General features: G+C 45.2%; 1 protein-coding gene across 2 annotated transcripts in view; it reads left to right on the top strand.

The window, feature by feature from the left end:
* Nucleotides 1-4,934: 4,934 nt before the first annotated feature.
* Cdh11 (cadherin 11) overlaps nucleotides 4,935-12,715 on the top strand; it is a 151,110-nt gene continuing 143,329 nt past the window's right edge. Inside the window, exon 1 of one of the 2 annotated variants that reach the window (XM_028770354.1) lies at nucleotides 4,935-5,034. The gene's annotated coding sequence lies outside the window, so the exon portion shown is untranslated. Of the gene's footprint in view, nucleotides 5,035-5,622; nucleotides 5,639-12,715 lie in introns of those variants that run through there. The other variant, XM_028770355.1, reaches the window with a different exon arrangement.

Raw genomic sequence — 12,715 nt, forward strand, 5'->3', positions numbered from 1 at the left:
TCACAGTTATAGGGCCTGAGGCTCAGAGAAATGCTTGTCCAATGTGACTTGAAGGATTTGTGTCAGACACAGAATGCATCCAGAGCCTGTTTGCCACTGATATTGTCACTGCAAACTGTAGTGAGAGTACAGCTTTCAATAGTCATAATATTCTAGACTGAGATTCATATTGCTGATTCTCACAATTATAATCTATAATTACACATGTATCCTTCTTAATTGGATTGACTAAAGTACTGTGATCGGATTTAATAATTAATAATAATAACTGATAGCTCTCAGTTTTTTCAATCTTTGTTCTAGGGGCAACGTTTATTATTTCTGAAAGTGTAGGCAACCAATCCCTGCAGCAATTGAGGTTTAGGCAATAGTCCCCTTTTACAGACCTAAAAACCACATTTGGGGATGGATAATAGCCTGCTCAAAATCAAACAACTGTTGAGAGACTGCTGTGTAGGAGTTTCCTCTGAAATAACATTCAGTCTTCGAGAGAAGCACTTAAAGGATGAAGTAGTTTACCCTCCATGGAAATTCATTACGTTCAGGAAAGAAACAATTCAATAGCTTCAGGAAGCCCCTGAAACTAACCAGATTCTCCCAGTCTTTCCTTTTCCAAGTTTGTATAATCAGCTATATAAACTGTTGGGAGACTGTCTTAGAGAAGACAGGCTGTGTGGAAAAGACAGTTGGATCTAACTGTAAGTCATGCAGCAGGCTTCAGAGTTCTTTAGTGAGCCATGCTAGGCTGGGCTTTTGGTGATGGAGATATTTAGAGTTATTTCTGCTCCTGTAAGTAAACCTGACAGACTAACTAGTTCACCAAGTTGGTATCCTTACTTTGGTGTGGAATGAGTTAATGTTTGTTCAATTCTTTCCAGGAATTTGACACAACAGGGACAGGGATGGGATTCTGACACAGATAAAAGCTACATGACTCTTTACAGTTTTTGTTTTTTATTTCTGGAAAGTTGACTCAACATGGTTAACTCATTTCATCTTTCTCCATGAGCACTCACTGCCTGAGGAATGCATGTATGGAGGTTAAATCAGTCTGAGGAAATCTATTCCATGTTTAGATTTTGCCTTACTTCCAAGGTCTTTTACCAAAAGGCCTACTAGCGCAAGAAGTTTCTAGGAGATCTGGGGAGCCTGGGGCTTCTGACTGGAAATGAAGAATAGCAACCTAGGCCCTGGGTATCTTCAGAGTTAGAGGAAAGGCACATCAAAGGGACCGGGTCCCTTTGATGAGGGAAAGACATGAAATTATCAGCTCTGCTTCACAGATAGAGACAGAGACTAGAGGGGGCCTCATTTGGGCTTCCTCTGTGTTTGGATTGGAAGGCATAGGCAACCTTGAACCATAGTTTTCTCCCTTGAAAATCAAAGTAAAAGCACAAAGGAAAATAAGCACCAGAATGTGGTGCCTGGGCAACTTGTTGGGTTACTTCACTTTTTTCTTTCTATTCTTTTTCCTTTTACAGTCTGAGCTGAAATCACACATTACTCCACCCAAGTGCTTAATATGGATTTGGAAGACAGATCCTAGCATCATAGTCAAAGAAGAAAAATCCTTCCTGAAGTGCACACTGTAAGCTGTGTAGGTGTGCCCAACAAGTCAAGCAGCTAGAATACCCAGGTTCCTAAGAATTAATCTCTTATGAGCACTAAGGGGTAAGGAGGGGTTAACCCAATCTACTGTGTATAAGAGTCTCTAATGCAGCTGATAAGAACCAGACTTGGGGGAAAAAAAAGTTTTTTTGTGCACTTATTTTCTCTCTCTAAATGCCTTGCTAGAAACTCCCCCTGTGGGGTTTAGTTGTGGGTCATGGAATGCCCAGAGAATGGTCCTGAAAGAAATGCCTGTTCCCTGTTAATTATCATCCGAGGTGTTTTAGCAAATCTGTACAGCCATGGATGCTGTTTTATTTACAGTGTTTCTGAACAGAAACTACTTTCATCCTACTCCATAATAGCCAATTGCTGTTTGTAACCTCAACCTTGGGCAACCACTACTCTGCTGTGTACATCTGTAAACTTGCCTTTTCTAGACATTACATATTAGTGGAATTATGTAACATGTGGTATTGGATGTGGCTTTTCACATATTTCTGAAGTTCCTTCATGATGTAACAAGTGCCATTATCCCTCTCCTTTCTCTTGCTGAATAATATTCCACAGAATAGATACAGTACCTTTTCCCATCCACCTCATCTCTCCTTGGCCAACAATCCCCATATGCACTCCATTGGAGCTAAAGCTTGTATAAACATGTCACACGCCAGTCTTGGGATGGCATGTTTTCTGTGATGTTGAAGATAATCCGTGGTGTAGAGTTGTACAAAGACTGTTGATTCAAGTGTGCAGCACCACTTGAAACCTACCAAGCGAAATTTAACTTCATCTTTAAAATTCAGTGATGCTATTGTTCATGAAGTGGATAGTCTAAAGACCAAGTGCTGTAGCTTGGTGAACAGAAAGCACAAGGCGATTACCAGCTCAAGTCCCATCACAAGTAAACAGGCTCAGACTGGGATACACCTCGAAGTGGAGTTCATGAGACTATCCTCCTGGGTGTTCTACTTATTGCAGGCTCTGAGCCCTTCTCTAGCAAGAGATTAAATGGATGTTAATTGTAGATTTTGCTTGTTCCCTTCGTGCAGCGCGGTAAGGATTGGAATATCCAGGAACTGTAGTAAATAGCAGAGTTAGTAGGACACTTTCCGTTCCTCCCTCCCAGGAACTTCACTTGTATGTGGGAATGATTAGGTTAGGTAGCAGCCCCTCTGTTCTTTAACAGTGGGGACTTCCGGTGGTGGTTTGGAACATGCTCAAAGTTTTAGGGCTTAGATCTGATTTCAGATGAAACGACAGAGCCAAAGAAATTAAGAAAGTAAAACCTAGCCTAATGGTGGTAGAAGAGGTTTAGGTCCCTGCACCAAGAGAAGCGGGTAGAAAGCTTAGCTCACAGTCTCCAGACAAGTACTAGATGGCCCAGCGCACAGCAGCTGTTACAAGGCGCGTGTTGTGGCTGTGGCAGTGGCGGTGGCGGTGGCGGTGGGAAGCCTGGAACTTTGGGCACGATCCGGAAAGAGGGAAGCGGCGAGATGAGTGAAGTGGGTAGCCGAAAGCTTAGCGCCCCCTTTTCCCAAAAGAGTGGGCAGTTTAAAGGCCATGTCCACACGAAGTGACAGGAGCTTCCTTTCCAGCAGTATGGTGACTGTGAGTGGAAGGTAGGGGCCGCACCCAGTGTCACAGGGACCGGGAGATGCTGCGGAAAACGCAAACACAGGGCAGATATTCCTGTGGTCTTCTCTGCCTCTTGGTTCCTGATCTCATTTCCAGGAGCCCGAGGAGAACCAAGGATTCCGTGAGACCTCCGGTGCCCCGGACTGGTGGCTAAATGCTTTGGTGCTGGGGTTCAGCGACCATCTGTTCTCCCTGGATTCTCAAGTGCCCTTCCCATGCTCTTTAGATCCTGGCGCTCTTTTCCATTAGTGGCCTCTTTCTAACTTCTGATTCCTGTTAAACTCCCCCTTTTAGGTCTTCCTGCTTCTGCTGCATCGCCCAGCTTTTGTCCCTTGTCGTTTTATTGTTCTTTTCCTGAGGTCGCCACTCCCAAGCCACCGCGACTCTCCTCAAAATTCCTTTTCATCCTTCACCCACTGGAAAGTCTACTTCTGCTCTTTCTAACACCTTCCAGACTGGAAACTCGTCCCAACAGAAGGTCCTCACTAAAGCATGGATCCTTAGTTCCCACTCACTGTGAGGGTCCCTACGCTGCTCTAGGTACCGAGAGCGCCCCGCCCAGTCCCTGGCGCGTTTTTTTTTTCTTTTTGATCCAGCTCTTCTGCCTAGACATCTTAAAGTGGACAGGAATCAGGAATCAGTTTGGGGTATCTTTTGCTGTATTGGGTACTTGTGAGAAAGATAGTAACAGGAGGCTGAGTCAGGGTGCGGGTATTTCTTCATGTAAGCCCATCCACTGGCCGAATGGCATTCTCTTTGGGGCTCTGGGGGGCTCTGTGGTGTCCATTCTGGGAGGCAACAAGTGAAACTGCCGGATGGGGGTGTTGCTTGTAATTGGCTGGAACAGAAACCAGGGAATGTGTCCTGGTGGGGCTGACCCTAAGGAAGGCTTTACATGTAGGGTAGAAGAACATTGAGGAAAAACTCTATTCTCAAGTCTGAATGCCTCTTTCTAGTATCTTCACCGCTCTCCCCGCAAGCGGATTTCTCAAAGAATAGATATTGAGGGACTGAAGGCTCGTAGGAGAGGGCGCTGGGCAGGAGTGGTCAACGTGGAGCTATTTTCAGTGGGCTAACTGATAAAGACTAGAATGCTCTCCCTAATTCCCGATTGCCTTCCGTACTTGAGCAATGCCTTCCATCCAATCCACCCTCCTGCCGGCCGGTCGAGGCTCTAGCTTGTCCAGCTGGAGCGGATTTCAGGAAAAGAGGAAAATGGGGGCTCTCAAGCTCTATCCAGCTTCCCTCCGTCGCCCTTCCTGATTGGCTGTGTATCCCCGGAGCCCAACTTCAGTCGCTCCAGACTCTGTCTGAGCCCCCCATAGGAGACGGAGCGCTGCGACCCAGGGCAAGAGGGGCGGCCAGGCCACCTAGTCCTGGGTTTGGCATCTCTCGGCCCCCCCAGGGGGTGGGGTGGAGCGCCGACAGGGTAGGCATCCATCGCCCCCTCCAGGCCCAATTCTCAGCGTCTAGCAGCCTCGGTTCCTCTCCGCCCCTCTTTCCCTCCCAGCGGCGGCCTCCCTCCTCCCCACCCCCCCACCCGCCCGCCTGCCCGCCACCTCCCCCCGGTTTCTCATTCCTACCACTAGCGCGCTCCGCGGCTCATTCCGCGGCCGCCGCCAGCTGAGGGGAGCTTCGCGGGCCGAGGAGCAGATGCCGCGGGGGCCGCTCGCAGCCGCCGCCGACTTGTGAATGGGACTGGGACCGGGGCCCTTGCTGACACCGCTGCGCTCGCCCAGTGCCAGGGACAGCCGGGTAGGAGGTCGCGTCCATCCGCAAGGGCCCAAGGTGAGGCGCTCCGCTCGGCTCTGGACCCTGTCTAGATGGGGCTTCTTGGAGTGGGCAGAAAGGGGGAAAGAATTGCTTCTGGAAGAGACTGTCTGTGGAAGGGTGAGATTCTTTGCTAATGGAGATCAGTAATGCAAAGCAGGAGGGCTTTTTTTTGGGGGGGGGTAAAAATCAGAGAAGAAGGAGGCAGCCAGCTGTGGGGAGCAGGCAGAGCAGGGGTTTGAGGCGCCAGATGTGCGCTCCCCGGTTCTTTGATGTGTACCCCCCCCGGAGGGGGGGGGGGCTATTGCACCATGGCTTCAGCACAGGGGGTTGCTTTGGGTTGGGGCAAAGAACTGCAGAGCTGAGCTCTGGACACGCAGACTGCTCCCGTGATGTCTCTAGGGGAAAGTCGACCCCTGTGCGGTGCCTGCCCGCCCGCCCGCCAGCTCTGCGCCTGGTCCCCAGACAAGATCTCTCTCTGCGGGGTTCCTAGATGGGTGTCCTCTCGCTTTTACAGAGAGCTCCCCTGAACTAGGTGCCGGGGTAGGGAGTGCGATGGAAACCCAGAAGATAGCAGGCGGCCGAGAGGGAGCGGCGATTGGATTGGCCGCACTTTGATAGTGTGGGGGGGGTCTGTGGATTGCGTCTCCAAGACCGGGGGTTGCGGTGCGAGCTAGCCCTCCAGCCCCCGCCTCTTCGGGGGCTCCAGTCACCCTTCCTAAGCTCCCAGCGGTGCAGGGAATGGTCTGTGAGCAGCTCAGACTCGCATTAGACTCTGGCTTGGACTAGAGGAAGCTTTCCAGGGTCAGTGTTAACTTTGAGAATCAAACCTTCCCGGAAAGCCTGCGTCTGCTCTCGGAGCGCTCCAAGCCTCCACTGCTTCCTCATGCTCGGCTTCCCTCCCTGCGCTTGGCCTCCCAGCCTGGGTGTACGGAAAGCAAGGAGCCGCGGGAAGGGGGAGGTGGAGGGAGCATCGTATTCCCCTCGCAACCCAGCATCGCCTTGGCAGGGTCTTTTCGCTCCGGGTCCCTGAAGAAAGTGGGACCCAGGAGGCCGCTGGTCCAGTTTCCTACTCTTGTTTCTTGCAAAGGCCAGGATTTCGCCCGGGCTCCGCACTCCTGCCTTCCGCGGGTGAAAGGTTCGCTAGATGTTCGAAGAAGCCCTGTTGCTTTTTGTTAATAATGCAGCAGGCATTTCACGCGCTATCGCACTGCTATGAAGAAATTGCATCTTCTAATTATTTAACGGTGCCATTTCTGCGTGACGAAGGGTCGTCCCTGAGGGCTGGGAGTGGGTTTGTTAATGAAAGCCTGGCACTGCAGGAGAGTAGAGATTTATCTAAAAGTCTCCCCTTCATTTTCTTCTTCAAGAAATCTTTAAGGATGGCTCCGGAATCTTTTCCTATTTTCTCCCGATCGTTCTTATCCATGGACTAGGAAGCAGTAAGTTTTGGGTTTAATCACAGAAAGCAGTGATAATTAATCTGGCGAAAGGAGAGATCAATTTCCTTATCTCTAGAGCTTTTATCAGATATCCAGGGATTTGCGGGGTGTCTGGATTTTCTGGGGACCAGTCTACAGATATATTCTCAGGACCGAGGATCCTTCGCATCGCATATTAGCGAGGCAGAACTGAGTGCAAGCGCCTTTAAGGGTAGCAGAGAATAAGAGAAGGGACTGACCTTCATTTCAATAATGTTGGAATTGTTTTCTCCCATAAGCAAGGAGACAGAGCCCCAGAACCTAGAAAGGGATGCTCAACCCCGGCTGCAGGCAGCTTGATCTTCTAGCAGAACAAAGGAATAAAAGTTGCAAAACAAAGGGACATAGCTGTGGCCAGTATTAGAGGGACCCTCAAAGCCACAGGCACGTTAAGTTCCTTAAACAATCTCTGACTCTTAAGTTTTAGGGTTGGCCAGTTAGGCCCTGGAATTCGAACCCTCTGTGCAAAACAGCTCTTCTGCCTAGTACAAAGGAATGTGATCAGCACTCAGCAGAGACCAGACAGAGGCATCCAAAGGCCAGGAAACTTTGCTGTGGGGAAATGGGTTTTGCTTCTTGCTTTCTGAGACAAGGCATTGCATCCCAGCAAACATATTGAAATCCTGGGAGTCTATACTTTTATCTTTAGTAGCAATCAATGGTTACTGACATTATTTTAATTATTAGTTCAAAGTCTGTATATCCTGTTTGGAATGTTATATGGGGAGAGAGAGAGAGAGAGAGAGAGAGAGAGAGAGAGAGAGAGAGAGAGAGAGAGAATCTTCGTCCCCCATCCCCCATCCAGGAGTGTGTGCATAGGGTGGGGATATATGAAGAAACAAATTAGGAAGAATGGAAATGGGATGACCTGGTCTTGGAAATCTGTTTAACGTGTGGACTTACTGCATACTAGGAAAGGAAGAAAGAAAGCCTTTTAAGAATAGTTCTTGTGGAAACATTGGACCATCTTGATAACACTCCAGAATTTACATTATGTTCAAAACGCTTATCAGTCCACCACAGCAAATTACTAGAAACTTAAATTCTATTTTCAATTAAGATGCAATCTTTTGTTAATTTGTGAAAAGTAAAAGCTACAGTTCTTTTTCTTTTTTTTTTTTGGCACAGAACTTGTATTTCCCCATCCACTGTGGTGGCTTCAGAATGTGTGACTGTGGGAGGAGGGTGCAGAGTCGGAGAGCTATGCCATCATTTGGGGGAATATGGATCAATTTCATGCACCTTTAATGCACATGTCTTCATAATTCATGTTTTTTTCTTTCACTTTGAATAGAATTACATGGCTGCTTTGTCAGGATTCAGGTTTGGAGACCCTCATATAGGAATCACCATGACATTGACTTCATGGCTTGATTTACAGTCACAAAAACTACACTCTGACAAGCTCTATGTGTCTGGAAAGCATTCCTATAAATGTCAATAGCCTAAGAAGCAGGCAATCTACATACAATTTTATCTATTATATGTAAATCTATATTTTTCAAAACTACATCAACAAGGGCTACGTATCAGATTTTAGCCATTATCCCCAGTGATTTTGTGTTGGAAGTTCAAAAGCCTGCTATGTTTATTTGAGCTTATTTTCAACATTGGCTTTTTAAAACTTTGGTTATAGCATACTCATTTATTGACTAATAATTACAAAATACACTTCATGGAGTTGAGGGAAGGCAGTGAACTATTGTCTTGCACAGTCAATGTCCCAGAACTGCTATGAAGTTCTCAGTATTTCCTTAGAAATATTCATTCACTTTATATGTTCACTAGTGAGTTATTTTAATGCATCAAACGTACATGCAGTGAATTTCACCTTTATGAAATTGGTCATTATTTCATCAGAAGTTGGCTAATCTATCGAGAGCTCACATTCTTTAAAATTTGAAGAGGCCAGCGTTCTTACTTCAAAGTTAATGCTCCAGAAATATATAAAGATAGCTAGCCTATCTAAAATATTAAGTTCGTTTTTAATGGAAAAAGGGACAAAATCCACAGGTTTGTTGGAGGAAGAAAAGAAAAACAGGAGAAAGTTGGAAACATTTTAATTTCCTCTTCTGAGTTCACTGGTCCATCAGGATTACTGTGATGGCCATCTAGAGTTTCTTCTCTATGTAGGAAGGACTAAAGAACAGAGTTTAGGAGGCTAGCTAAACATCTTTCTGCTTTACTTTTGCAATGATGTTGAGAGCCTTGTGGATCTATGGAAATAGACTCCTTTGCGGAAGATTACATTTTTGGCCACTAGAGGGCAATGGTGACCTTCTTCAACTTTCGACTTGGGGGCGGCCCCCCCCCCCTGCTTTTGAGGGCACCATGAAAAGCAGTTTTGTTTCTCATCTTGTCTGCATCTCTGCGGAGAGGCCAGATTCCTGTCTCGGCAGCTCGGTCTCTGCTCTGGTAGACTGTGTGCATGAGCATCTTCCGAGTGGGAGGATTTGTGACCGGCAGTCTCTTCTTCCTTCTTTGGACTTTGCTAGAAAGTTGGGAAATTTTGTGATTTGACATTGTCTAAGACAAAGCCTGAGGACTGGGGTTGAACAGATGATAACTAAGGTTAGCTCTCACTGAGGCAGCTATGTGCTAGATGTATGTATGTATGTATGTATGTATGTATGTATGTATGTATGTATGGGTGATACTGTTTTTGTTTATGGTAGGAAGAACCTTTTGATCCTGGGAGGAGGATGGGAGGAATTAGAGGTGGGGGAAGGGAATATTCCTGAGGTGTCCGTAATAACATTATCTCTTCTTTCAAGAGGTTTTAAAGACATCTGCAAGTCACTTGCAATTTGCAAGACAAACAAACAAACAAACTAAATAAATAACTGGAATTTAATTTTTGGTAAACACTTCTGAGTGTGCAGTTTTAATATAGTGTAAAATCTTTACTATTATTCTTAAATCATTCCTGATATTGCTGTATAAGACCTAACTTATCACGGAGTAAAATTTAATTCAAGTTTAGTTCTCAGTCACTGGAATTTAATCATCGAGGCCTTTCTTTCTTTCTTTCTTTCTTTCTTTCTTTCTTTCTTTCTTTCTTTCCTTCCCTCTTTCCTTCTTTCTTATTTCAATGAATGGAAAGGATAGTTTATGATTAAATGGCATATTTTGGCCTGTAGAAACTTATATTCATTACTGTTTTATGATGTCTTTGTTAAAGTTCAGAAGAACTGAGTAAACGAATGTTATGCTATAATTAAAAGGAAAGCTCTATTAAAAATAAGTACAGTCTTAAGTGGATAGTTCTGATTTTTTTTTAACTGAATAGAGCCTCTTCCCTAGTGGTTCAGCAGTAGAATTCTTAGCAGCTCTGAGCTGTGTTGGAGTTTGTGGACATTTGATGAAGATGGAATCAATGCAAATGGATTATGGGAGGGACTATTAAGTCACTTAGTGGAAAGTAAGACGGAGTGTTTTGTAAACCCATGCTTCATCACTACCAGACAGTTGACTTCACTTTTAAAGAAATGACAATTTTACATTTTAAGGGCTTACATATAATGCACATTAGAACCGTAGACCAATTTTCATTGTCATTTGACTCGGTTAGAGGACATTTGTAGAGATCTAGGATACTTTCAGGGAGAAATTGTTTTCCCATAACCTAGCAGTCAGTTGAAGGTTTCAGCTCAGGCAGAGAATTTGTTACCTTAGGGTGGATGTTAAATGAGAAAGGAATATGAGGGCAATGAGATGAATAAGGGAAAGAAATCAGAGAGAGCATGGGAAAAATGGGGCAGGATTATCACCTAGCTCTAACGTGCGCTCTCTTATTTTTCTCTATCTCCCAAAGTCCCCAGGTAGAACATTCTGGGGGCTGAGCCTGGAAGTTTCTGCAAATGGCTCTTCTGCCACAGAACAGGAGATTACTGTGTGTCTTCTGTAACTGTGTATTCCTTGAAGAGTATTTGTAAATGAACACTGCTTTCCTATCAGATTGTCTATATTGTTGCAGATGGGAAGAAACCTTTACTTCCTGATCTGGTCCATTCCACTGGAGTAACTTTTACACATTAAACTCACCTCTCATTTTTCAGTTCTTTTATAAGGAATGGCTTCAGGCCCAGTGTCACCCTTGTCACTCACCTTATAATGGTGACCTAATTATAAGCCCACACTCAGTGGCAGGGTGGCTCCTCCCTGGTCTTAATTTCAGACACATAGAGACCTATTTCCATCCTTCCTTAGGTTCCCCCAGTGAATCATGCATTTGAGGAAAGGGCAGGCAATCAATGCTAGATTATAGTCCTCTATATGAATAAGCTTGGTGTAACTGACTCTGATATTTAAACTGTGGACAGTCACTGTGGTCTTGAGAGTATTTTGTCCATGAGCACTTTGTGAAAAAGTTAGGGTGGTCTTTATCATTGCTGAAGCTTGGCCCAGTTGTTTAAACATGGCGGTAGCCTTGCTCAGCAGTGAGGCAATGATGAAGGTGATGAAGATGAGCTTAGGCACGCATTTGCAGCGTCACACCAACCCTCGTTGAAAATTTTGACTTTTATTCATCACAGATTTTCCCAGTACTCTTTAAAGTATTTAACTACTTATTGTATGTCTATATATGCTTTTTCTGTATGTATGTGTATTATGCATGTGCCTGGCACCCATGGAGAACAGAAGAAGGCATGGGATCATTTGGAATTGGAATTGAAGAACTGTGAGCTGCAATGTCAGTGCTGGAAACTGAACCCAGGTTCCCTACAAGAGCAGCCAGTGCTGTTAACCACTGTACCATCTCTCCAGTTCCTTTCCAGTCATTTTGACTTTAGAATATAACACTAAGTATTATTGATTTTGATCACTCAGGATTTTTTTTTAAATCTCCAAATATGGTCTTCATGGAGAACACACCATTTAGCTGATCCTAGCCCCACCTCCACCTTTTCAGAACTTTAAGTATCATTATAGTTTCTTTGTTTATGAGTATCTGGTGAAGACTGACCCACAAACTATGTGAAGACTCAGATGCCTTCTCTGACAAGAGACCTCATAGTAATATCTGTGTCCTGAGATTATTTTAAAGGAAAAACCAAGTTGTCAGTGACTCCAGAGCCCCAATAAATACTGAAGGTACTGACTGCAGAAGTAGGCCTCAGGGCTGAGGAGACACTCCGTCAATCAAAGGACTTGCTAAACAAAAAGACCTGAGTTCAATCCCTAGAAATGTCAGTGGCATGCACTTGTAACCCCAGTTCCAGGAGCTGGAAACTGGCAAACATGCCTGGAGCTCACTGGTCAGCCAGCCTGGCTTATTAGTGAGCTCCAAGTTCAATGAGAGACCCTGTCTCACAAAACAAGGTAGATGACACCTGAGGTATCTAAAGTTGTCTGTGACCTCCTAAGGCATGCACACATGTGTCCTTGGGCTTGTGCTCATACCTGTGCCTACATGCATACACACAGCCCTTTTCCCACACACAGAACTGAGATTTGGTTTTAGAGACTGACAATGACAGCCAGCAGCTCCTACTTTCAATGATTAGATGTAAATCTTTGCACTAGATTGGGGCATCTCGCAGTAAGTGATGGAGTGTTCGTTAGCGCCTGCGTGTTTTGAATGATTTCATGTGTTTAAGTGAGCCATCCTTCTTCCATTTAGAATATTCAGGAGGCAGTGGAGATTTTAGAGATAGTTACTGCTTTTAAAGGGCCCAGGTCTCCTTTATACCTTTGCAAGCCTTATTTTCACTGTTCGTTTCACATATGGGTTGCTGTGGGAAGTTACCCTGAAGTAACATCTTCCTGGGAAAGCTGCCTGAGCATGTGATCTGCTGATATCCATCAGGGGTCTGTTTTCGTGTAAAAACGGCTCATTGCTATTCCAGACTAGCTTAAAAGATAATTAGTCTCTTGATAAATCGTCTCACTTTCAAGACTGTTCCTGTTTGTTTTTCAGGTAAATGTAGTTTGGGATTTCAAAGGGGTTGCACAGTGACGATGTTAACTCCTGAAGAGACAGCAACCTAAGGAGTTAGTGCCCCACCTGGTGATGTCTGTCTTTCATGGACCCAGAAAAGAACATAATGACTTGACTTCTAGTTTACAAAAATCCAGGGGACTCACTCTCTGAGCATCCCTTATTGGTTTGCCAACCAATTTTACACCCCGTATCTCATCCAGCCTGTGCTTTGAGTGCTACTGGGCTTTCTATCTGCAGCCTTCCTGAGGCACCTGTTCTTGCCCCAGGCCAGTGT

The sequence above is a fragment of the Grammomys surdaster genome, unplaced genomic scaffold (genome assembly GCF_004785775.1).
Source record: "Grammomys surdaster isolate TR1022 unplaced genomic scaffold, NIH_TR_1.0 201, whole genome shotgun sequence".
Taxonomy (NCBI): domain Eukaryota; kingdom Metazoa; phylum Chordata; class Mammalia; order Rodentia; family Muridae; genus Grammomys; species Grammomys surdaster.